Source organism: Cervus canadensis, chromosome 1, assembly GCF_019320065.1.
Source record: "Cervus canadensis isolate Bull #8, Minnesota chromosome 1, ASM1932006v1, whole genome shotgun sequence".
Lineage (NCBI taxonomy): Eukaryota > Metazoa > Chordata > Mammalia > Artiodactyla > Cervidae > Cervus > Cervus canadensis.
Window position 1 is genome coordinate 83,618,387 of NC_057386.1, and position 26,795 is coordinate 83,645,181.

The window sequence follows — 26,795 nt, forward strand, 5'->3', positions numbered from 1 at the left end:
GGAAACTCCAAGGATAAAATGAGAAAGTGTAAAAGAAGACTGAGAAGTAGGGATTATTAAGTTAGGAAGAAAATTTAAAGTCTGTGGTGGTCTGGAAGCAAAGTGAAGAAAATTATTTAGAAGGAGGGAAGAGTGACTGTGCAAATGCCATTAATTCATTAGTCTGATAAGGACTCACTACCATTCAATTTAAATAGTACAGAGGTCTCATAACCTTGATGAAGACTTCTATGTTGGGGGACAGGGAAAACATGAGTGGAGTAAATTTTAAAATAGAATTGGAAGAGAGGAATTAGAAACAGTAGATATAGGCAACTCCTTTAGAGAGATTTTGCTAGAAAGAGGCAAAGAAATCAGATAGCACTTATTGGAATAGAGACAGTCTCTATGGCCATGATAGCAAGTTTCTACCAGAATTGATTATAAATCAGTTTAAGTGACCAGGACACCTTGTCTCAGTGGAGAGTAGCTTGCAAGTCATTCAACCTGTGATATCCCATTGCCTCTGAATGTCCTCCAATCAAGACTGTATCTCACCAATAAACTTGGCTCTGTGTGGCAACCAGTCAAGAAGTCTCACCTGAAACTTATCCAGATGATACCTACCTAGGTGGTTTCAGAAAAAAACACCAAGATCACCAATAACCAACTAATAGACTCAGAAACCTTTGCTGCTCAGAGACTGTGCTTTATGAGCATAGCTCTTTATTACTATAAAAACAATAATCTTAGCTTTGTGATTTTCTGTGTCAATTACTGAATGGTGGTCTCAGCATCTTCTGGTACTATTCTTCCTGCTACTGATATATCTCTCTATCCTTTATTCACAGTCAATATTCTTAAAAAAAGTTCTCTATCCTTGATGCTTTCATGTTCTTTCATTCTCTTCCACCTAGTGGTCTATCCTATACTAGATTTTGATTCCAGTTACAACATTTTACCTTCAACTTCTTTCATTCTTTGTAAGTGTTCTACAAACTGAGTTAGGGAGACCCCCTGGGGTACAAAGGACTTTCCAAGGAGTTTATCCCAGCATGAAGAGCTTCTAGGAAATTAATTTTTTAAATCTTCAATGTCTATTTCAACTTACTCTTTCCTAAAATCACTCTGCTTGTGCAAGCCCTCAGGAGTAATGCTATCTCCACCTTACTAAATAAATCTTTACCTCTCACTCTTCCTGAGATTTAATTTGATACATTTCTCAAGAGGTAAACCATTTTCAGAGGTAAACCATCTAGTCAAAGCTTTGGTTTTTCCAGTAGTTGTGTATGGATGTGAGAGTTGGACTATAAAGAAAGCTGAGTACCGAAGAATTTATGCTTTTGAACTGTGGTGTTGGAGAAGACTCTTGAAAGTCTTTTGGACAGCAAGGAAATCCAATCAGTCCATCTGAAAGGAAATTAGCTCTGAATATTCATTGGAAGGACTGATGCTGAGGCTGAAACTCCAGTACTTTGACCACCTGATGTGAATAACTGACTCATTTGAAAAGACCCTGATGCTGGGAATGATTGAAGGCAGGAGGAGAAGGGGACGACAGAGGATGAATGGTTGGATGGCATCACCAACTCAATGGACATGAGTTTGAGTAAGCTTCAGACTTGGTGTTGAACAGGGAAGCCTGGTGCACTGCAGTCCACGGGGTTGCAAAGAGTCATACACTACTGAGCGACTTAACAGTTACTGATACTGAAACCATCAAACTGAGAGACATTTTTAAATATCAGTGTTCAAGAAGCCAACTCTTAAAGGCCAACATAAACTACTGTGAGGCCTGAATTGTTCATTCCCCGTGTTCTATACCGAGCTGTTAAAAGAGAAGCATGGAATCAGAGAAGGGATATTTTGTCCCGTTTTTGGATATTTTGAGTATACACACATGATGGAGTAAGGGGGCAGGAACTGATTTATGATAAGTATCATGTAGTGATCTTGTCTTTCCCTATCTCCAATATTACAAAAGATTTCAATGGCTCCTGAGGGGAAACTTCAAGTATTAATAGTATGTGATTATGAGAAATATGATAATGGCTTTCACTCACCAACTATCTCTCTTCACTTGTTTATTTCACTTGTTATTTAATGGGATAGCCCTAACAGAGCATGTTCCTCTGTGGTTAACTTATACACCAAACAGGAACCTTTACTTTCTATATGACCTACATTTACTGTAAGCTCCATACTTTTTGTTCTCTGGTGCCTGAAATTTTGTGAACCAATGTCATTCTAGTAACAAGTAATTCCTTCATGGATACATTAAATAACTGAAAGAAAGCAGTCCCATTAAGCCCATTTATGGATATATTTTCCATATAATTTAATCTGTGGTTTATTAGTTTAATCAGCCTGTAATATAGTTACATTTTCATTATGTTTTAATAATAATATTCACAATAATAATTCAATTAAGTTTATTTTTTTTTAATGTGGATCACTTTTAAAGTCTTTATTGAATCTGTTACAGTGTTGCTTCTGTTTTATGTTTTGGTTTGTTGGCCGTGAAGTATGTGGGATCTTAATTCCCTGACCAGGGATCAAACTTGAATCTCCTGCAATGGAAGGTGAAGTCTTAACCATTGGACCACCAGGTAAGTGTCATGAAAATTCAATTCTGAGGATGTTTTATACTTCAAAGTTTATGTGTGTGTGTGAAAGTTGCTCAGTCATGTCCAACTCTTTGCGATCCCATGGACTATACAGTCCATGGAATTCTCCAGGCCAGAATACTAGAGTAGGTAGCCTTCCTCTTCTCCAGGGGATCTCCCCAACCATTTATAGTCCAAGGAAAAATTTAAATATGTTAAATTTCAATTTACCTAGTGTTTAACAAAGTAGTGTGATACAGTGGTCAGAAAATGACTAGCAAAAAATATATGATCTATATTAAATACTGCAGGTCAGAATAATGTAATTAGGAGTTCATGGATAAAAATGAATAATTAAAATTTCTAACTTGAAGAAAATTTATTCATCTGTTTTTAAAATCAGTTATGATGATGATATAAAATCACAATTATAGTACTTTGCCTGTTATTCTTTAATAGACTATTTTTTAGAGCAATTTAAGTTTCACTACAAAAATTAAGCAGAAAAAGCAAAGACTAGGCATATATATCCATATTATTTTATGATGTAATATTTTAAATAAAGAATGAAAATAATGTAACTTAAGTATTTATTTATAATAGAAAGAAAGTATGGGAAAGCACAAAAATAAATTGATTAACCACATTTCTCTAGCATTCAAAGAAAACTACTGTTAAAACTTTATTCTTCAAGATCTTTTTCTGTATTTATATAAAAACAGATAGATATTTTACAAGACTGATATCATACTATACATATTATCACCTGGCATTTTTTAGTTAACAACCACTTTTTTCACAACAACACATTGTCATTTTCCAAAACCTAATCCACATCCACATTTCCCCATTGTCCTAAAAATATTCTTAACAGTTATTTTGGTCCCAAATTGGATGCAACTCAATATCTTATTTTATATTGTTATGTTTAAATCTCTAGCAAATACACCTCCCCTAAATGATTGCCCAGTACAATTAGGGTGCCTACTTAAATTTTTATTTTCAGTGAGCAATGACTAGTAATATTTTGATAGTATTAGTGTGTCCCAAATATAAAAATAGATTATGAAAGCATTCAGAAGGTTAGGTTTTGGGGAGTTTGGTTATCATATGTGACTGTTATTATAACGATTTTGCTGCTTAATAAGTACAGAAAGAATGCTTGTATCTATTTTACATCTCTTAGCTCATAATTTTGTTATTTATGAGAACAATTATATTGTATATCCAGTTGTCTTCTATATTTAGGGTTTACTTAAATGTCTTAAGTGCCTATACCAATCAACTTTATAAGGTCCCCCATTTCCATGTTTTTTGTTACAACTCCCCTCTTGCTTTGCTGGATTTTGTCAACATCCTTTTTTAATTAAAATTACGATTGACTCAAGGCTGGCACATTTCCTAAAATCTTACATGCTTTAACATTTCAATCAGTTGCTTTCATGAACATTTATTTGGATGCCAGTCAGTTTGACTAGACACTAAAGCCATGTGTCATATTCTCCCTCAAAATTTTTGTAGAATTTGTGCAACACTTTTATGAACTTGAATATGCTGTGAATATGTTTCACATCTATTTAATAACAAATATCTCTGGGATTCTTCCTTTTACATCAAAATTCAGTAAATACAGTAGGTGTTTCTTTGTTGTTTATAAGTTAAGTACTAAAGCTTCCATCAAAGAAAGTAATTAATGTGTAGTGGGTGGAGGAGACCAAAGGTAGTCTGAAACTTCACCAGTTTTAATTTTCTGCCCTACCTAGTGGGGACCCCACCATTACATCCTCCATTCCAGATAGAGCATGCGTGCTTGCCCAGTCGCACAGTCATGTCTGACGCTTTGAGATCCTATGGGCTGCAGTCCACCAGACTGGTCTGTCCATGGAATTTTCCAGGCAAGGATAATGGAGTGAGCTCCCATTTCCTACTCCAGGGGATCTTCCTGACCCAAGGATTGAACCCGAGTCTCCTGATGCTTCTGCGTTGGCAGCCAGATTCTTTACTACTGAGGCACCTGGGAAGCCCCTCCAGATGGACCAACTTCCCTCATTTTATCCTCTTTCAGTAGGTCGTTATAGTTCACAGGAAAAAACCTTCAATCTGAATCCTCAATATTGTGTTGTGGTCAGTGCTTCCTCTTCTATATTTCCTTCAGATAGAGAAATGTCAGTATACTCAGAGTGTATTCGTCTTAGGCAATAAAATTGTTAGGTCTTTCAGATTCACTCTTGCAGTTTTGCGGTGCACTATTTTGCATCTCTATGAGAACAGTTTCTTTCTTTCTTTCTTTCTTTTTTATTTCTGTTCCCTAGACCATTCACCTGAAAATCAAATTTTGAGAAAGTTTGCATCATATCTCAGTTGTCACCTAAGATTTGGTCCAAATTTTCTAAGTTTTAGAAAAACAGTTTTTTAGTAGGGGCCATTTGGCTTTTTAATTGAATTTAGTATTTCTGAACTTTTAAAAATTTCTTGTAAGGATATTTGCAATGATTTTTAAAGAAATAAAATGGTATAAAATATCTTTATACCAAACTTTCATTACACTTTCTTTTTATATTATTATTACTTTTATTATTGTTCACAATTATACAAGCAATGAAGGTTAGTTTTGTCCAGATAAATAAATGTTATGTAAAAATTAATAATCTTATCTTCAATACAGTTCTTCTGACCCACCTTCACCACTATTTCCTTTTTCATATCAACCAAAATTAAAGTTTGGTTCTTCTCTAAATCTATAATTTTTATTATTCATACTCCCAGGTGGCGCTAGTGGTAAAGAACCTGCCTGCCAATGCAGGAGACATAAGAAACATGGGTCCAATCCTGAGTCGGGGAGATCCCCTGGAGGAGGGCACAACAGCCCACTCCAGTATTCTTGCCTGGAGAATCCCCCTGAACAGAGGAGCCTGGTGGGCTACAGTCCACAGGGATACAGAGAGTCAGATATGACTGAAGCAACTTAGCACACACATTCAAAACATATACATACAAATATTTTTAAAAGAAAGGTGGGAATTTAGAGAGTACTCTGTAAATTGCACATGATAAATACAGACACACATGAACACATATATCTGTCAAATGTTACTATATATCTCATTATTTCAATAGGCTTGTAAAATGTCTTGTAGGACTGTTAGTCTTCAGAACAAAAGCAAATAACCACCAAATCTCTGTGTCTTACAACAAAATCTTATTTCTGACTCACTTTCTATGAAAGCAGAACCAAGTTTTGCTCCAGGCTGTAGGTCAGTTGGCATTTAGTGCTCAGTGCGTGTTCTTATTCTGTGACCCAGTCTGAAGATTGAGTCCCTGAGCTACACTGTCCTCATATGTGAGCAAAGGGCTAACACAACAGACGCTCAGCCAAGTCGCACGTGGTCAAGCCCAACAATGGGACACACATGAATCTTTACTGTATTATCATGCATTCAAGTTGTTTTTGAGTTTTGTTCCCCCACCCTCTCTCTCTAGTTTATTTTGTCTTTTTTTTTTTCTTTTCACCAATAGAGACTTCAATATATGTCTTATGGAGACATATTTAATTCTAAATAGATTCTCAAAAGCATGATTACCTGGTCAAAGCCTATAGCAAGCATGAAATTGAGTAGAAAACTTTCAAATTACAAAAAGGTTATAGATGTTACAGTCTTTCATGTTGTCAATCTAATCAAAGAGAATTTTCTTGTTTCTATGTTTCCTTATCTCTTACTTGCTTTCTTATCTGCTCTCTACTCACTTTTCTAAAATTTCTTTCTTAATGATTTGTAAGGACTCTAAAAGTTGATACATAAGTAGTAAAATTAACAACTATTAAACATTTACCATCTGTCATGCATAATGATGATATACAATTTCAAACAAAGCTATAAGTTATATATATGTGAATTATTATCCTCATCCTCAAATGATAAACCTGACAGGCTAGTTAACATGTATATATCACAAAACAAATCAAATCATCATATAAATTTATCCAGTCAATCCTAGAGTCTATGCTTTTAAATTCAGTGCTATCCTATATGTTAGTATGTAACTTTAATGGCAAAACAACCCAATTTCAGACATATAAAATTTCTCCCACCTTACAGGGTTTTTTGTTTTAATTTATTTATTTTTTACTTTACAGAAAATGTGTTATTTTCTTAAAAAGGGGTACAACCTATGCATCTTGATTTTACACTGTTCTTATAGTTATTGAGTAGATTGTTAATGTCATTACACTAAAATTGTTAGTGATTTTAGATTTACATTGGTACTTTTGTGGCTATGTGTACTGAAGATTACAATGCCTGCAGCCAGTATTGGTCAATAGAAAGGATCCAGTTCTCTGCGACAATGCCCGACTGTACGTTGCATAACCAACACTTCAAAAGTTGAATGAATTGGGCTACTATGTTTTGCCTCATCTGAAATATTGACCTGACCTTTAACCAACTTGGGCTTCCCTGGTGGATCAGCTAGTAAAAAATCTGCCAGCAATGTGGGAGACCTGGATTTTATCACTGGGTTGGGAAGATCCCCTGAAGAGGGGAACATTTACCCACTCCAGAATTATGGCCTGGAGAATTCCATGGACTATACAGTCACAAAGAGTCGGACATGCCTTTCACTATTCCTGGGGGCTTCCATGGTGGCTCAGATGGTTGAGAGTCTGCCTGCAGTGCAGGAGACCCAGATTCAATCCCTGGGTTGGGAAAATCCTGTGGAGAAGGAAATGACAACCCACTCCAGTATTCTTGACTGGAGAATCCCCATGGACAGAGGAGCCTGGTGGGCTACAGTCCATGGGGTCGCAAAGAGTCAGACACGACTGAACGATTTCACTTTCATTTTCTTTAGCCAACTGGTTACCACTTTTACTATTTGCAGGGAGAATACTTCCAAGCAGGAAACAGAAAAAATGCTTTCCAAAAGTTTGTCAAATCCTGGAGTATGAGTTTCTATGCTACAGGAATAAACAAACTTATTCCTCATTGGTTTAAAAAAAATTTAAATAAAAAGGTGTTGATTGTAATGGTTTCTATCTTGATTAATAAAGATGTATTTGAACATAGTTATAATGATTTAAAATTCATGGTCCAAACCTGCTACCACTTTTGCACCAACCTAGTACAACAACAACAACAAAAAGTATGGTTAATTTGTTCAGTTTGCATTTATATGTTTGATCAGAAGAATGCATTTTTCTATTTATAAATTCTTCTTTATTCACTTCATTCTGAATCACACTTTTCCCTATCCAGCACCACACCTGCTTAGAGCTTTTTGAATTATAGCTCGAAAAACTGAGTATGTTAGAAATTGCTCAAATATTTTAAGAAGTACTGTGGCTGTAATTATTTATTTTGCTATTTGGTAATTTTTGTTAACTAATACAAATAGATTTGTACATATAAGTGATTTGTTTGTGCTCACGTTTTCATTTTTAATTAACAGTAACTGGAGGCAATAATGTACTTTCTTTGCAATTAATATATATTTAATTTAAAAACATAATCAACTTTTGTTCCTAGGTAGTTTTTCTATGACTATTGGAATTTTTACAAACATTATATATATATATATTATGGAATGAAGTTAAACTGTGGCTCTGGGCTTCTCCGTGGCTCAAAGGTAAAGAATCCACCTGCAATGCAGAAGACACTGGTTTGATCCCTGGGTCAGGAAAATCCCCTGGAGATGAAAATTGCAACCCACTCCAGTTCTAGCCTGGGAAATCCCATGGACAGAGGAGCCTGGTGGGCTACAGTCCAAGGGGTTTTAAAGAGTCAGAACTGAACAACTAAACAACAAAACTGTGGCCCTGGCATTTCCAGGTGTAATGAGACAGAATACAATAGGAATTTATGAGAGAGGTTTTAGAGAAAAGTAAGTAGATACATTTTTCTTCCTTTTTCTCTTTTCTAACCAATTTTTTTTTTTTTTTACACAGTTTGATTCTTCGTGTATCTCAGAGAATGCTGTTAACAACAGTGCTGACCAAATAGCTTCTGCACAAAGGAAAACAAATCATAAAAATACAGAAATATAATAACTGGTGCAAAATAGGGTGGATCAGCAGTGGGGAAACTGGGAAACAGGCTGGGGATAAAGTAACTCAACTCATTGAGCACTCATTTTTTTTTTTTAAGCTGAGACAGAATATTATCAGTTTTGCAAAAGTACTGTTTCTTTTATTTCCTCAAACAACTTATGCAATAAAAACACAGGAATAAATTACATGCTCATATTTTTAGTTTAATAATTTCAATTAATCAAAGAAAAAAAGAGTACTTCAGTTTTCAGGCACCTTTGTGAATTATTTAATTTTATATTTCATATGAGTACTCCAAAAATATTAAAAAACTCAAGGAGACAAAAAATTTCCTCTTCTTCTCCTCAACAGATATTCATATGCCACATGTGTTCATGTTATTTGAATTTTAATAAGAATTTTTACTATAACTCTATTTCCCATTTGAGCTGTGCTTTCTAAACTAGAATGCATGTATAAACACACACATATGCACATTCATACATACACAAATATGTTGTTGGAGGTGGATGACTGCCATTAAAAGCCATTAAAATGACATTATCTATACTAAATTAACCAAAAACTACAGACTATTCTGATTATTAGTTTTGATCTAGATTATAATACTATATTACTACATGTATACAGTTTAAATAAAGTAGAATAGTTTTAGATGGGAAAATGCATATGATAAACTTTACTAAAGAAATTTATTCTAAATTATCTAGTGACCTAATAGTGAGTTAATGTACTTCAAATGGTTTAGTTTAGCTTTTGCATCATTTACACAATTAAATATGAGAGGCCTTGGGTAAGATTTGAAGAGAACACATTTATATACAAATTTGACATGATTATTTTAAATGAACTGGAAGGAAAATTGCATTATATGCATCTAACTATTGAGTGAAAGTTAGTTGTTACTATAATAATTGATAAAATTTTACTATTTTGACTCATTGAGACAACAAAAATGTGATGATACAAAAGGATGTAGACAGTTTAGTGTTTTTTTTTTTTTTTAATTGATTTTCTCTACTTATGTCTACAGACAGAAATCTGTTACTAGCTATCTAAACAAGGTGATGCAAAAATTAAATGCCTTGATTAATAAGCTCTGATTTGGGGGGCCATAATAGCAAATAGTAGGATGACATGAAATTTTGTTGATGTAGACTTTATTGTTAAGTCAGTTTCTATAGTGGGATTCCCAGATGGCGCAGTGGTAAAGACTCTGCCTGCCAATGCAGGAGCCCTAGGTCCGAAGTATCCCCTGGGAGAAGGAAGGGGCAACCCACTACAGTATGCTTGCCTGGGAAATTCCATGGACAGAGGAGCCTGGTGGACTACAGTCTACAGGGCCACAAAGAGTCAGACATGATTTAGTGACAGCAAGTGATAACCTTTTCTGTTTGAGATAGTAAAGTATTTGAATTCCCTAACATAACTCTGAGTTATCTTGAGAATAGTTAAAATTTCTTTTAACCATTTCAAGTGTTTTGATGTTACAAAAATGTATTCCAATACTCTGTAGCTGTATTGTTTTTAATAGGTGCCAGTTTTTCCAGGATTTCTGGATGCTTTTGAAGGTTGTGCTATTGGGTATAAATCCTTTAATTCATGCAGTCTATGTTCTCCCATTTGAAATGTTTAATTTTTGGTAATCTGCTTTAGTGTGAATTATCGGTATTGCACTACAATTTTCAAACCTACAGACAATTTTAAAAGAGCTATAATTTGAATTTAATAACTTGAAATGATTGATTATTCTGACCTTTGAAAATTGACCATACCAAAAATTATTCATAAGCATTTTTTTCTACATTCTATCACGACAGCAACAGTTGCTAGTGATTTTATGTTCTTGTAAACTCCAAAGATGGACAATGATGAATGATGAATTTCTTTTATGTTCTTTCTTACAGCAATTATTAAATTCCAAAACTATCAGTAAGGCTGCAGTTTGTTGTCCAGCTTAGAAGTATAGTACCATCAATAAATGATAATTTGTTTCACATTCCATTTATTAAATTTCTAAAGCTTCCTTTAAAACAGCACAGTAAAAATCTTATAATAATGCTTTAAGATGAATTTAATAAGCAGTGATTTTTTTTCAGACAGTGATCGTTTTTGAAAAAAATCCTGAATATGTTTTTAGTTTAAAGCAGTTTTTAAGATTGCTTTTGTTTGGAGAAAAAAAAAGAGCCTTCAAGATGGTTTTGTGTTTACAAATTTAAAACATAAGAATGCCCATATTTGTTTTTGTGGCCTGAGCTTTGTCTACCTGGTCCCCAAAGCTGGCTCTGCCAAAAACTATACAAATACATCCTTAGTGAAACTGAGGGCCCTCATGTATTCTTCCTACCAGGATCTCAGCTTCTGTCTGTATCTGAAATGCATAATTTTGTCTCCATCCACAATCCTTATTATTACTTTCCTAAAGTTGTAATATTTCAACATATCAAGATTAAATGTGGAAGGCACTTAACTAAGGTGCTAGCAACTAATGGTTTTAAAATTGAATCCCATTGTACTATCACTGGCAAGAAAAAAAATTTGCTCCTGAGGTAAAATGAATCTAGATTTTTGAAGATTTTTGTCAAGATTAAGATCTAGAAAAATATATGATAATAATTTGATAAGTGTTCTAAAACAAGGGAAATCTAGTAGTTTACAGTCTTTACTAAACTGGACTGAAGTTATTCATTCAAACTTAAAACATGCTGTTAAATAAGAGATACTATTGTTTAGGAAATAAGGAATATTAAAAAAGATATGGAACATGTATTTTTAATTATAATATGAATATAATTAGTAATAGATGAGGGACACAAATTCACGAAAGCCTTGTCTTTTGCATAATTGTTTAATATCTAATAAAAATAAAATACTTGTTTTTAAAATACTTTTGCCTTCCTGAATCATTTCTCCTGCTTTCCTCTTCTGTTTTTATGAGCTTACATAACTGTATTTTACTTAAATAGATAACCGAAAATAATTTCTCAATTTTTAAGTCCACCAATTTCATCCAAGTTCCTTTTTAGTGGTACCTAGATCAAGAGACAGAAATTTGAGGGGATATGATTAAAATTCTGCTTGCCATATCCAGCCAAATTCCTCTCTTCTAGGAGCAGAAGTGGAAGGAGGGAGTTTCACAAAATGGAAATAAAAGCAGAGGATTCCTGGGAACTCACCTCATTCTTTTATAGATTCATGTTTCCAGAGTACAGATTTAATTTGCCTCAGTTTATTTTCCAGTAAAAATATTCAGTTTGCATAACAAATGATACTTAAAACTTTAAAAAATGCTTTTGAAATGCTTACAGATCATTTATTTATAGAAAACAGCTATAGTAAAGAGCTGGTTGGACTACGTAAGGATAGCATATTAAAGAAGGATATGAATTATATAAGAATTGCCTAGGCCTCCAAAAGCTATCCTTGTCTTAATCAACTTTTAAGCTATATTCTAGCTAACAGCTGGAAAAGATGTGCAGTTCCCTCCCCATGTACTAGATTTCATAAATTACCTCATCAACCTAATTCTGTAGTTCCTTATACATACCCTTTTCGATATAGAGTGCTTTTCAAGCTATTATTTGTGCATTACATACTTGAGACCATATCTTTATCTCAGTCACTTATTGTTAATATAAGTGCATCAGGTACTGCAGAGGATTTGAATGGCAAGAGATAGAAAAATCTGGATCTCTGCTATTGTTCAACTGCCTTAATTTCCTAAGAACATAATAAATAAACAGTCTTTATAAGTAATGGTGAGTGCAGAGAGTTGGATGAAACTATATGAAATCTGGGGGTTTAAATTGACGTTCTTACATACCTTTGACATCAAAATCTGTTAGCATGAGACTATGATAAAAATGGTGCCCAAGAAAAGATATGTATCATTCACTGCCATGTTCAATTCCTGCCATAAAGTTTAGTTATTCTTCACCATTTCAGAAACTGAAGACTATTAGAGGAGATAAAATATGATCACTGATTTAATATTAAGTATGTGTGTGACATAGCCCTCTAAATATCTTTTGGTATCTTCTTGCCAGCCAGGCTTATAATTTTTGTTCTGTCGCATGCAATTTCTATTTTATAAAAAATCCTCTGCTCCTCTTCTCTCTTTCTCCTTGCTCTCAGTTTTCCTCTTGTTCACTCCTGCATGAAGCAGAGGAGTGGACTGTCATAGGGTGAATCAAGGTAGCACGCTGTGAAGAGGATTAGCACCTCACAAACATCAATTACAGGTTTGGGACCGTTGGCCAAGGACCATTTTGGCTGAACCCAAGATGGCACTGTGGAGGAGAAAGTTATACTTTATAGCTTCATCTCAGGCACTTAGCCCCTCAAAGCAGAGGTTAGAGTTGGGAACTACCTGAACATGTGCCTTGGATTTTCTGTGTAGCAGAAAAGATGCTTTGAGCCCAAGAGAAGCTCAGTTACATAGATGTACCTTCTGTGATGCCAGGGTAACCAGTGGATGGCTGTAGGAGCTGCTGATTGTTGGCTTTTAGCAAAAGCTATTACATGCAAGGGTAAAGGTTTTCATCACCAACAGAGCGAACTGAGTCTGAATGAGTTCAGTAAATGTTTGCTATATTTTATTTTATGCAATTGGAACCTAATGTGTTATATCTATTTGCATAATTCTCATGTCATACATAATATGTTCCTGAAAATATGTATGAAATTATGTATTGATTTCAAACTAGAGAGAAATTTATCATAATATTTAGCTCTTTCACCTCTATAATTCTACTTACAAATGCAGTCAGTATCTTGGATAATACTGGCTCCAATGTGGGGGATAGAGAAAGAGACATGGAATAATAGAGATTAGAGATGAGTAAATTAGAATCCCCAAATGATTTTGGTATACTGGGGTGACATAATGGGCCTTATGAGATGAAATTTAACTAGACAGAAAAGTCATTTAGAAACTTCAATCTGCATGCTAGTCCACAATCAAAGAAAATGAAGAAGAAATGGAAGGAAAGAAGGAAGGAAGAAAGATTAGATATTAAGTAATTAATGTGGTATTAATAAAGATGGGCTCTAGAATAAAAAAAAACTTATAACCATGATCAGTACAATTTTCAAAGTTATAACAGTATTGCCATCATATAACTGGGCCACAGTTGTTAGCTACAATTATTGAATTTTGAGGGAAGGAACTAGCATAATGAACATATTTACTTCTCTCAAAAATTGTCTTTGTAAAAGAAGTGTGATTGAGATGCTAAGAATTTCCTATCATTCAATTTAAAATTGGTTACAGGTCCACTGGCCAGGATATATTTTTTGAAAATCATATTATGCTTTATTTGTTGACTAAATGAACTTTGGAATATATTATAATTCTGATAGTGAAACTATGACTCTTTCATTACATAACTCAATATACAGATGTTTTGTGAAAATATAGTTCTTTTCATTCATCCCAGTTATTTATTAGGAACTTACTCAGTATGTGCTGTTCCAATCCCAGTGGAGACAAGAGTAAGTAAAAAAGTCAAGGACTCTCTTCTTATTGAGGTAATGTTCTAGTTGGGGAAGAAATAAAAGGGAAGTATTTATGTAAATAAAATAATTTCAAATAGTGATTTAGTTGCATAAAGGGAAAGATGTGCATAAAACAGCAGGGATCTGTCTTTATTTTGGAGAATGTAACTAATTTAAATCACATTTTCAGTGAAGATGTCTCAAAGAGATGAAATTTGAGGGCTTGAAGGTTGCCAGCCAAGTACAATTACTAGCAGAGCTACTAATAGACAAGCAAATGATACCAAGACCTGAAATTAAAATTAGCATAGTATATTTATGAAAAAAACAGAACCTTTGTGAATGAAACTTAGTTAATGAGTCTGTCATGAGACAAGGTCAGAAGAATGCACTATACAGCCCCTTGTAAAGAAACAAAGAGAGAAGAACCAAATTAACAAAATTAGAAATGAAAATGGAGCGATCACAACAGACAACACTAAAATACAAAGGATCATAAGAGACTACTACCAGCAGCTCTATGCCAATAAAATGGACAACTTGGATGAAATGGACAAATTCTTAGAAAAGTATAACTTTCCAAAACTGAACCAGGAAGAAATAGAAGATCTTAACAGACCCATCACAGGCAAGGAAATCGAAACTGTAATCAAAAATCTTCCAGCAAACAAAAGCCCAGGACCAGATGGCTTCACAGCTGAATTCTACCAAAAATTTAGAGAAGAGCTAACACCTACCTTACTCAAACTCTTCCAGAAAATTGCAGAAGAAGGCAAACTTCCAAACTCATTCTATGAGGCCACCATCACCCTAATTCCAAAACCAGACAAAGATGCCACAAAAAAAGAAAACTACAGGCCAATATCACTGATGAACATAGATGCAAAAATCCTTAACAAAATTCTAGCAAACAGAATCCAACAACATATTAAAAAAATCATACACCACGACCAAGTGGGCTTTATCCCAGGAATGCAAGGATTCTTTAATATCCGCAAATCAATCAATGTAATACACCACATTAACAAATTGAAAGATAAAAACATATGATTATCTCAATAGATGCAGAGAAAGCCTTTGACAAAATTCAACACTCATTTATGATTAAAACTCTCCAAAAAGCAGGAATAGAAGGAACATACCTCAACATAATAAAAGCTATATATGACAAACCCACAGCAAGCATCACCCTCAATGGTGAAAAATTGAAAGCATTTCCCCTGAAATCAGGAACAAGACAAGGGTGCCCACTCTCACCACTACTATTCAACATAGTGTTGGAAGTTTTGGCCACAGCAATCAGAGCAGAAAAAGAAGTAAAAGGAATCCAGATAGGAAAAGAAGAAGTGAAACTCTCACTGTTTGCAGATGACATGATCCTCTACATAGAAAACCCTAAAGACTCTACCAGAAAATTACTAGAGCTAATCAATGAATATAGTAAAGTTGCAGGATATAAAATTAACACACAGAAATCCCTTGCATTCCTATATACTAACAATGAAAAACAGAAAGAGAAATTAAGGAAACAATACCATTCACCATTGCAACAAAAAGAATAAAATACTTAGGAGTATATCTACCTAAAGAAACAAAAGACCTATACATAGAAAACTATAAAACACTGATGAAAGAAATCAAAGAGGACACAAACAGATGGAGAAACATACCGTGTTCATGGATTGGAAGAATCAATATTGTCAAAATGGCTATTCTACCCAAAGCAATCTATAGATTCAATGCAATCCCTATCAAGCTACCAACGGTATTTTTCACAGAACTAGAACAAATAATTTCACAATTTGTATGGAAATACAAAAAACCTCGAATAGCCAAAGTAATCTTGAGAAAGAAGAATGGAACTGGAGGAATCAACCTGCCTGACTTCAGACTCTACTACAAAGCCACAGTCATCAAGACAGTATGGTACTGGCACAAAGACAGAAATATAGATCAATGGAACAGAATAGAAAGCCCAGAGATAAATCCACGAACCTATGGACACCTTATCTTTGACAAAGGAGGCAAGGATATACAATGGAAAAAAGACAACCTCTTTAACAAGTGGTGCTGGGAAAACTGGTCAACCACTTGTAAAAGAATGAAACTAGAACACTTTCTAACACCATACACAAAAATAAACTCAAAATGGATTAAAGATCTAAATGTAAGACCAGAAACTATAAAACTCCTAGAGGAGAACATAGGCAAAACACTCTCCGACATAAATCACAGCAAGATCCTCTATGACCCACCTCCCAGAATATTGGAAATAAAAGCAAAACTAAACAAATGGGACCTAATGAAACTTAAAAACTTTTGCACAACAAAGGAAACTATAAGTAAGGTGAAAAGACAGCCCTCAGATTGGGAGAAAATAATAGCAAATGAAGCAACAGACAAAGGATTAATCTCAAAAATATACAAGCAACTCCTGCAGCTCAATTCCAGAAAAATAAATGACCCAATCAAAAAATGGGCCAAAGAACTAAACAGACATTTCTCCAAAGAAGACATACAGATGGCTAACAAACACATGAAAAGATGCTCAACATCACTCATTATCAGAGAAATGCAAATCAAAACCACAATGAGGTACCATTACACGCCAGTCAGGATGGCTGCTATCCAAAAGTCTACAAGCAATAAATGCTGGAGAGGGTGTGGAGAAAAGGGAACCCTCTTACACTGTTGGTGGGAATGCAAACTAGTACAGCCACTATGGAAAACAGTGTGGAGATTCCTTAAAAAACTGGAAATAGAACTGCCATATGACCCAGCAATACCACTTCTGGGCATACACACAGAGGAAACCAGATCTGAAAGAGACACATGCACCCCAATGATCATCGCAGCACTGTTTATAATAGCCAGGACATGGAAGCAACCTAGATGCCCATCAGCAGATGAATGGATAAGGAAGCTGTGGTACATATACACCGTGGAATATTACTCAGCCGTCAAAAAGAATTCATTTGAATCAGTCCTAATGAGATGGATGAAACTGGAGCCCCTTATACAGAGTGAAGTAAGCCAGAAACATAAAGAACATTACAGCATACTAACACATATATATGGAATTTAGAAAGATGGTAACGATAACCCTATATGCAAAACAGAAAAAGAGACACAGAAATACAGAACAGACTTTTGAACTCTGTGGGAGAAGGTGAGGGTGGGATGTTTAAAAAGAACAGCATGTATACTATCTATGGTGAAACAGATCACCAGCCCAGGTGGGATGCATGAGACAAGTGCTCGGGCCTGGTACACTGGGAAGACCCAGAGGAATCGGGTGGAGAGGGAGGTGGGAGGGGGGATCGGGATGGGGAATACGTGTAAATCTATGGCTGATTCATATAAATGTATGACAAAACCCACTGAAATGTTGTGAAGTAATTAGACTTCAACTAATAAAAAAATTTAAAAAAAAAAAAAAAAGATACGAAGGGGGAAAAAAAAAAAAAAGAATTTTGGAATTTAAGTTTTTTTCAAGTGAATTAGAAAGTTAAAGAATTTCAACCTGGGGCTTACCATGAATTGAATTATTAGAGGACACTGCTTTGTACAGACTGGATCACAGAGAGTCAAAAACATCAAATAACAAGTTGCTAGACTGGGAGAAGAAAGTGTGAGATAAGGGTGACAGCAATGAAGATGCAGAAAAATGAATGATGATATATTGGGATATATTGTGGAAACAGAAATGACAAGAATTTCTGAGGTCTGTATGTGAGTGCTGGAGGAAAGAGCTAAGTGAAAAAGAGCTGAGAAGTCATGACTGGCAATCCACTGAAAGTGAAAGTGGTTCAGTCGTGTCCAACTCTTAGTGACTCCATGGACTACACAGTCAATGGAATTCCATGGACTTCAGGCCAGAATACTGGAGTGGGCAGCCTTTCCCTTCTCCAGGAGATCTTCCCAACCCAGAGGATGGAACCCAGGTCTCCCTCATTGCAGGTGGATTCTTTACCAGCTGAACCACAAGAGAAGTTCAAGAATACTGGAGTGTGTAGCCTTTCCCTTCTCCAGCAGATCTTCTCAACCCAGGAATCGAACCAGGGTCTTCTGCATTGCAGGCAGACTCATTACCAACTGAGCTATCAGGGAAACCCAGCAATCCACTGAAAGATGAGTTTAACCACAAGACTTTTCTATGACCGTGCTGCAACAGGAAATGACAAAGACAAAGAAAGGAAGATAGAAATAATATAATTGACTTCATTGCAGGCTGCACAAATGGTGTTATAAGAGAGTCTAAGAGTCAAGATTTGTTAAATTCCTACACATATTTTGAGAGAAAGAATAGAAAATTACAAAATCCATGCCATTTGACATGGTATCCAGAGAGCAACAGTGAGGCATGACCTGTTAGCTTTCAACTTTCTTGAGTTGTCTGATGTATCTGCTTGTGAGACTGAGGCTACCAAGACATCTTTCTATTAAATTGTCATGATAGTGTGTAAAAATCCTACACTGTGATTTATTTCAATCATTGATACATGTTAACTTTCTATATTAGTTAATAATTTTAAACAAACAAGAGAATCACCCACTTCTCTTTAGATTGGTGACATTTAGAGTGTGAAATCTTCAATTGTATCATATAATCTGAAATGACTTTATAAGCTGGTGGAAACCAGATTCTTAGATATCTAAATTCTGTATATCATGCTATTTTTTAAGTAGATTTTCTTGGATTTCTTCCTTTTTGTAACTTCTTTACAATGTGCTTGCTTGTTTTTCATTTAAACATGTGAGTTGTGGATTAACATATTTTCATTTAATAAAGCACTACTCTTTAATGTTATTAAACTGTTCACTTTTAAAATAATTCTTCCACTGTAGTAGTGCTGCTGTGATTTTCTTAATTTACTACTTTTTTTTTTAATCCACAGAGTCACTTCACATGCTTCCAATTTTAAAACTTGTCATTGAGTTTTTCTCATAGAAGTTCCTTAACCCGGAAAGCTTACCTGTTAGGAGATAACAAAAAACCCATAACTGGGCCATGTTTTATGGTCTTTTCTTTGTTCATGGATCTACTGAGTACACTTTACCTCCCTTGTAGAGTAAGTGTTTCCTTAAGTTCTTCTTAATGCTAAACTCATGATTCTGTTTATCTGAAACCTGAAAGTTGCCCATGTACTCTTGGGTCAGTTGTTACTATCTGTTCATACTCAATGGCCACTTCCAGAGAATAGTTTGATAGCAGTCTCTCAGGACACAGTTGGCATCTTGATAGCAACTGATAATGGAATTGGAATCTCCCCTTACTCTCTAGAATTACTAAAATGACTCTTTCAGGCAGAGGTGGCACACTTGGTAAGTTTCAACTTCTTTGCTAGAGGCAAAACTCCCTCTTTGCTTATCCAGTAGAGCCTCCACATATGGGCACAAATCCTTCAGCATGAGATCAGCTTGCAAAATTGCACAACAGGTGAACTTATTGGGACAGTATTCTTTTATAATTTTTGAAGCAATCTGGCAGCCAACAAGGCAGCAATCTTATCCAATTCTATTATAACTTTTGATGACCTTGGAACCAACAATACCTAATAAATATAAGGAAGAGTGAACAAATCAATCTGATTGTTTTTTAAAAGCACAAGAAGTTTTACACATCCGAGAAACGTAGATTGCCTATTTCTCACAAAGTTCATAGAAAATGTTTTAAAGAGGTAAAAGAAAGATATCAAAAGAGAATTTATTTATAAAAAGTTGAAATATGTCTTTCTACATAATTTATTTTTCATTTAATTTCATTTTTGAGGATATATTTGTAATCAATAGCAATTTTAGTAGCAATGTTGTGTGGTAAGGCTTTATTAAAGCTGCTTTACCTTGGTGACACAATTCAAGCTAATGTGCCAAACAAAATGTAGTCTAATTAGTACAAATGAAGGAAAGGAAGCAATTAGCCAGGAGGGAATAATGAGCAAAGGGAACTGTTATGTAAATCTAGACAGCCCTGAAAACTTCCAGCCAGGAAGCAGACAGCTAGATGTAATCACCTGTTATTCAAAGCATACCTTGGAAAATGAGGGTTCTAATTCATCCTTAGCTTGATTTTAACTTGGATATAATTTACTCAGAATTATGAGTTGATGTTTTTATTAGTAATTGGTATAATTAATAGACCACACAGATTTATTTAGTAGAAATATGTTGTTCATGTTATCACAATTTTCATTAAATATGAACTAAAAAACACTACCATATTCTAAGGGGTATTAGCACAAATTAAGACTGAAAATGCCTAACACAATAGAAACCTATTATTTATAGCATTGTGATCTATTTTCAAAGAAAACAGAACAAAAATATTTAGTTTAACTCACCTCACATTTCTTGAAAACTCTGATATTTACTCTTCAAAACAGAATGTATTTGAATGATACATGATATATGCAGTATAGTCAATATATTTGAGTAAAGTTTCTCCGGTTAGTCCTTTTATTCACAGTTAATGATTTTGGAATTTTTCAGGTGCAATCTGGAGGAATATTTGGAGTCAAGAGTAAAGAATGAGAAAGGTAGACATACTTGTGTGTGTTTTTCCACTTTCTGATAGTAAATTATGACAATGTGTGAATGAGATAGCAAGGGATATCAAAGAGATGGAGCACCAGGAGAAATAAACCCTGGAAACCTCCAGGCCATGTGCTGTCATAGTATTAGGAGAAAGATAGAATCGGGAAGAGTTTTTACAATACACCTGAAGTCTATAAAATCAGAGAAGTGTTAACTGAATCTGGCTCAAATTAGGATGTTGCTTGACTCATCCACTTGGTGAATGTCACACAGTCAATGCATTCCTGACTTTGCTACAAGTGACCTCTGCTCCTGTGTGTGATCACCAGATCTCTAAAGGCCAGTACCATGAGGAGTTTGAGTTAATTCCAAAACCTCTTATGCAGGTAGACATTCATGAAAGTTGAGAATTTATAATTTTTGGCTAAAAGATAGGAGTTCTCATAAGAAACTCACACATTTTTACTATATTAGAAATTACATGGGAAGCTAAATATGGTCATGAGAAAGATAATAATGACGATAATAAAAATAATGACAGCTACCCAGGGAAGTGACGCAACCCATTTAACTGATGAATTTGGAAAAACACACTGGGCTTATTTAGCCAAAGCCTTTTATTTTTCCTTTCCTAGAACCCAGTATGTGTACATAGAAAAGAAGTTCTTGCCAAATCCATGTCACTGGTCTCCTGTGGACAAGTCCTACCAAGGGGAGGTCTACCCAAGTTTACTGTCATCTCTAGATGGATAAATTTGCCTTGCCAAGAAACAGTTATCTATTTGGTTTAGCCTTTATTAGTAATAAAAATGACAGTTTGGCTTCCATATGCCAGTTTTAATTCCTATTTTTTTTAGTAGAATTTAGGCAGAAAAGAGGTATAGCTTTGAGGGCCCTCAGAGACCCCAATGTTTAGTACATTTTCTTGACATATTTGGGCTTCTCAAATATGTCTCAGGAGGCTCACTGGTGAAGAATATGCCTGCAATGCAGGAGAGGCAGGAGACGCTGGTCCAATCCCTGGGTTGGGAAGATTCCTTGGAGAAGGAAATGACAACCCACTCCAGTATTCTTGCCTGAAAAATCCCATGGACAGAGGAGTCCGGAGGATTACAGTTCATGGGGTCACAAATGAGTCAAATATGACTGAGCAACTAGACAACAAAAAACAATGTATTTAGATATGAGTGGATTTTAAGACAGCACATTAGGTGCATGGAGAAGTTTTGAGTGAATCTCAACCATGTGGCTTTTAGGTTTGTAATTCTATGTGTGGCGAGATGTTTTTGCCAGGGAAGTTGGGTACAGTTCTTTTAACATTTAAAGAACTGTAATTCTACAGATGTACAGTACATTGCCACTGGCTGTGGAATCAGCATAGTCGAGAGGGTGATTACATCCCTTGTGACCTTGCTCTCATTTGAAAAGCTCCTGCTAGAGAGGGAAGACTACAGTGCCTACAGGTAAATGATCCAGGAGCTGTGAAGAGCCAAAACAAGGGTGGAGAGGACATACCAGTGTTCCGTTCAGTTCAGTCACTTAGTCATATCTGACTCTTTGCAAGCCCATAGACTGCAGCATGTCAGGCCTCACTGTCCATCACCAACTCCCAGAGTTTACTCAAACTCTTGTCCATTGAGTCAGTGATGCCATCTAACCATCTCATCTGTCGATCCCCTTCTCCTCCTGCCTTCAATCTTTCCCAGCATCAGGGTCTTTTCAAATGAGTCAGTTGTTCACATCAGGTGGCCAAAGTATTGGAACTTCAGCTTCAGCTTCAGTCCTTCCAATGAATATTCAGGGCTAAGTTTCTTTAGGATGAACTGATTGGATCTCCTTACAGTCTAAGGGACTCTCAAGAGTCTTCATCAACATCACAGTTCAAAAGTATCAACTCTTTGGTGCTCAGCTTTCTTTATAGTCCAAATCTCACATCTGTACATGACTACTGGAAAAACCATAGCCTTGACTAGATGGACCTCTGTCATCAAAGTAATGTCTCTGCTTCTTAATATGCTATCTAGGTTGGTCATAACTTTTCTTCCAGAGAGCAAGTGTCTTTTAATTTCATGGCTGCAATCACCATCTGCAGTGATGTTGGAGCCAAAAAAAATAAAGTCTGTCACTGTTTCCGCTGTTTCCCCATCTATTTGCCATGAAGTGATGGTACCGGATGCCATGATTTAGTTTTCTGAATGTTGAACTTTAAGCCAACTTTTTCAGTCTCGTCTTTCAATTTCATCAAGAGGCTTTTTAGTTCTTCTTCCCTTTCTGCCATAAGGGTGGTGTCATCTGCATATCTGAGGTTACTGATATTTCTCCTGGCAATCTTGATTCCAGATTGTGCTTCATCCAGCCCAGTGTTTCACGTTATGTACTCTGCATATAAGGTAAATAACCAGAATGATAATATATAGCCTTGATGTACTCCTTTCCCTATTTGGAAACAGTCTGTTGTTCTATGTCCAGTTCTAACTGTTGCTTCCTGACCTGCATACAGGTTTCTGAAGAGGCAGATCAGGTGGTCTGGTATTCCCAACTCTTGAAGAATTTTCCACAGTTTGTTGGATCCACAGTCAAAGGCTTTGGCATAGTCAATAAAGCAAAAGTAGACATTTTTCTGGAATCCTCTGCTTTTTTGATGATCCAATGGATGTTGGCAATTTGATCTCTGGTTCCTCTACCTTTTCTAAATCTAGCTTCAACATCGAGAATTTCACAGTTCATGGACATTGAAGCTTCACTTGGAGAATTTTGAGCACTATTTTACTAGTGTGTGAGATGAGTGCAATTGTGTGGTAGTTTGAGGATTCTTTGGGCTTGCCTTTCTTTAGGATTGGAAAGAAAACTGATCTTTTCCAGTCCTGTGGCCACTGGTGAATTTTCCAAATTTGCTGGCATATTGAGTGCAGCACTTTCACAGCATCATCTTTTTTTTTTTTTTTTTGATGGAGCAAAGGTTTTTTTTTTTTTTTTTGTCATCATTGATATGAATCAGCCATAGATTTACACTTATTCCCCATCCCGATCCCCCCTCCCACCTCCCTCTCCACCCGATTCCTCTGGGTCTTCCCAGTGTACCAGGCCCGAGCACTTGTCTCATGCATCCCACCTGGGCTGGTGATCTGTTTCACCATAGATAGTGTACATGCTGTTCTTTTGAAATATCCCACCCTCACCTTCTCCCACAGAGTTCAAAAGTCTGTTCTGTATTTCTGTGTCTCTTTTTCTGTTTTGCATATAGGGTTATCGTTACCATCTTTCTAAATTCCATATATATGTGTTAGTATGCTGTAATGTTCTTTATCTTTCTGGCTTACTTCACTCTGTATAAGGGGCTCCAGTTTCATCCATCTCATTAGGACTGATTCAAATGAATTCTTTTTGATGGCTGAGTAATATTCCATGGTGTATATGTACCACAGCTTCCTTATCCATTACATCTGCTGATCGGGCATCTAGGTTGCTTCCATGTCCTGGCTATTATAAACAGTGCTGCGATGAAACATTGGGGTGCATGTGTCTCTTTCAGAATCTGGTTCTCAGTGTATGCCCAGGAGTGGGATTGCTGGGTCATATGGCAGTTTTATTTCCAGGTTTTTAAGGATCTCCACACTGTTCTCCATAGTGGCTGTACTAGTTTGCATTCCCACCAACAGTGTAAGAGGGTTCCCTTTTCTCCACACCCTCTCCAGCATTTATTGCTTGTAGACTTTTGGATAGCAGCCATCCTGACTGGCGTGTAATGGTACCTCATTGTGGTTTGATTTGCATTTCTCTGATAATGAGTGATGTTGAGCATCTTTTCATGTGTTTGTTAGCCATCTGTATGTCTTCTTTGGAGAAATGTCTGTTTAGTTCTTTGGCCCATTTTTTGATTGGGTCATTTATTTTTCTGGCATTGAGCTGCAGGAGTTGCTTGTATATTTTTGAGATTAATCCTTTGTCTGTTTCTTCATTTGCTATTATTTTCTCCCAATCTGAGGGCTGTCTTTTCACCTTACTTATAGTTTCCTTTGTAGTGCAAAAGCTTTTAAGTTTCATTAGGTCCATTTGTTTTTATTTTTGCTTTTATTTCCAATATTCTGGCAGGTGGGTTATAGAGGATCCTGCTGTGATTCATGTCGGAGAGTGTTTTGCCTATGTTCTCCTCTAGGAGTTTTTATAGTTTCTGGTCTTACATTTAGATCTTTAATCCATTTTGAGTTTATTTTTGTGTATGGTGTTAGAAAGTGTTCTGGTTTCATTCTTTTACAAGTGGTTGACCAGTTTTCCCAGCACCATTTGTTAAAGAGATTGTCTTTTCTCCATTGTATATTCTTGCCCCCTTTGTCAAAGATAAGGTGTCCATGGTTCGTGGATTTATCTCTGGGCTTTCTATTCTGTTCCATTGGTCTATATTTCTGTCTTTGTGCCAGTACCATACTGTCTTGATGACTGTGGCTTTGTAGTAGAGTCTGAAGTCAGGCAGGTTGATTCCTCCAGTTCCATTCTTCTTTCTCAAGATTACTTTGGCTATTCGAGGTTTTTAGTATTTCCATACAAATTGTGAAATTCTTTGGTCTAGTTCTGTGAAAAATACCGTTGGTAACTTGATAGGGATTGCATTGAATCTATAGATTGCTTTAGGTAGAATAGCTATTTTGACAATATTGATTCTTCCAATCCATGAACACGGTATGTTTCTCCATCTGTTTGTGTCCTCTTTGATTTCTTTCATCAGTGTTTTATAGTTTTCTATGTATAGGTCTTTTGTTTCTTTAGGTAGATATACTCCTAAGTATTTTATTCTTTTTGTTGCAATGGTGAATGGTATTGTTTCTTTAATTTCTCTTTCTGTTTTTTCATTGTTAGTATATAGGAATGCAAGGGATTTCTGTGTGTTAATTTTATATCCTGCAACTTTACTATATTAATTGATTAGCTCTAGTAATTTTCTGGTAGAGTCTTCAGGGTTTTCTATGTAGAGGATCATGTCATCTGCAAACAGTGAGAGTTTCACTTCTTCTTTTCCTATCTGGATTCCTTTTCCTTCTTTTTCTGCTCTGATTGCTGTGGCCAAAACTTCCAACATTATGTTGAATAGTAGTGGTGAGAGTGGGCACCCTTGTCTTGTTCCTGATTTCAGGGGAAATGCTTTCAATTTTTCACCATTGAGGGTGATGCTTGCTGTGGGTTTGTCATATATAGCTTTTATTATGTTGAGGTATGTTCCTTCTATTCCTGCTTTTTGGAGAGTTTTAATCATCATCTTTTAAGATCTGAAATAGCTCAACTGGAATTCCATCACCTCCACTAGCTTTGTTCATAGTTATGCTTCCTAAGGCCCACTTAACTTCACATTCCAGGATGTCTGGCTCTAGGTGAGTGATCATACCATCATTATTATCTGGGTTATGAAGATCTTTTCTGTACAGTTCTTCTGTGTATTCTTGCCACCTCTTCTTAATATCTTCTGCTTCTGTTAAGTGCATACCATTTCTGTCCTTTATTGAGCTCATCTTTGCATGAAATTTTCCCTTGGTATTTCTAATTTTCTTGAAGAGATCTCTAGTTTTTTCCATTTTATTGTTTTTCTCTATTTCTTTGCATTGATCACTGAGGAAGGCTTTCTTATCTCCCCTTGCTATTCTTTGGAATTCTTCATTCAAATGGGTATATCTTTCCTTTTCTCCTTTTCCTTTTGTTTCTCTTCTTTTCATAGCTATTTGTAAGGCCTCCTCAGACAACCATTTTGCCATTTTGCATTTCATTTTCTTGGGGATGGTCTTGATCCCTACCTCATGTACAATGTCATGAACCTCCATCCATAGTTCTTCAGGCACTCTGTGTATCAGATCTAATCCCTTGAATCTATTTGTCACTTCCACTGTAAACTTGTAAGGGATTTGATTTAGGACATACCTGAATGGTCTATAGGTTTTCCATACTTTCTTCAATTTAAGTAACAATTTTAGGGCTCAAGAAAGATTCTCAAGCTTAGTAACATCTTGAAGCTCAGGAGAGATTGAATCATTGAAAATTTCCTGACTATCAGGGTGACCTTGCCAGACACTCTCTACAGTTTTCAGTCACCTGTCCCTCAGCAAAAGCATAAGAGTTTAGCAGAAACAGATGAGCCAAGGTGTTCTGGGTGC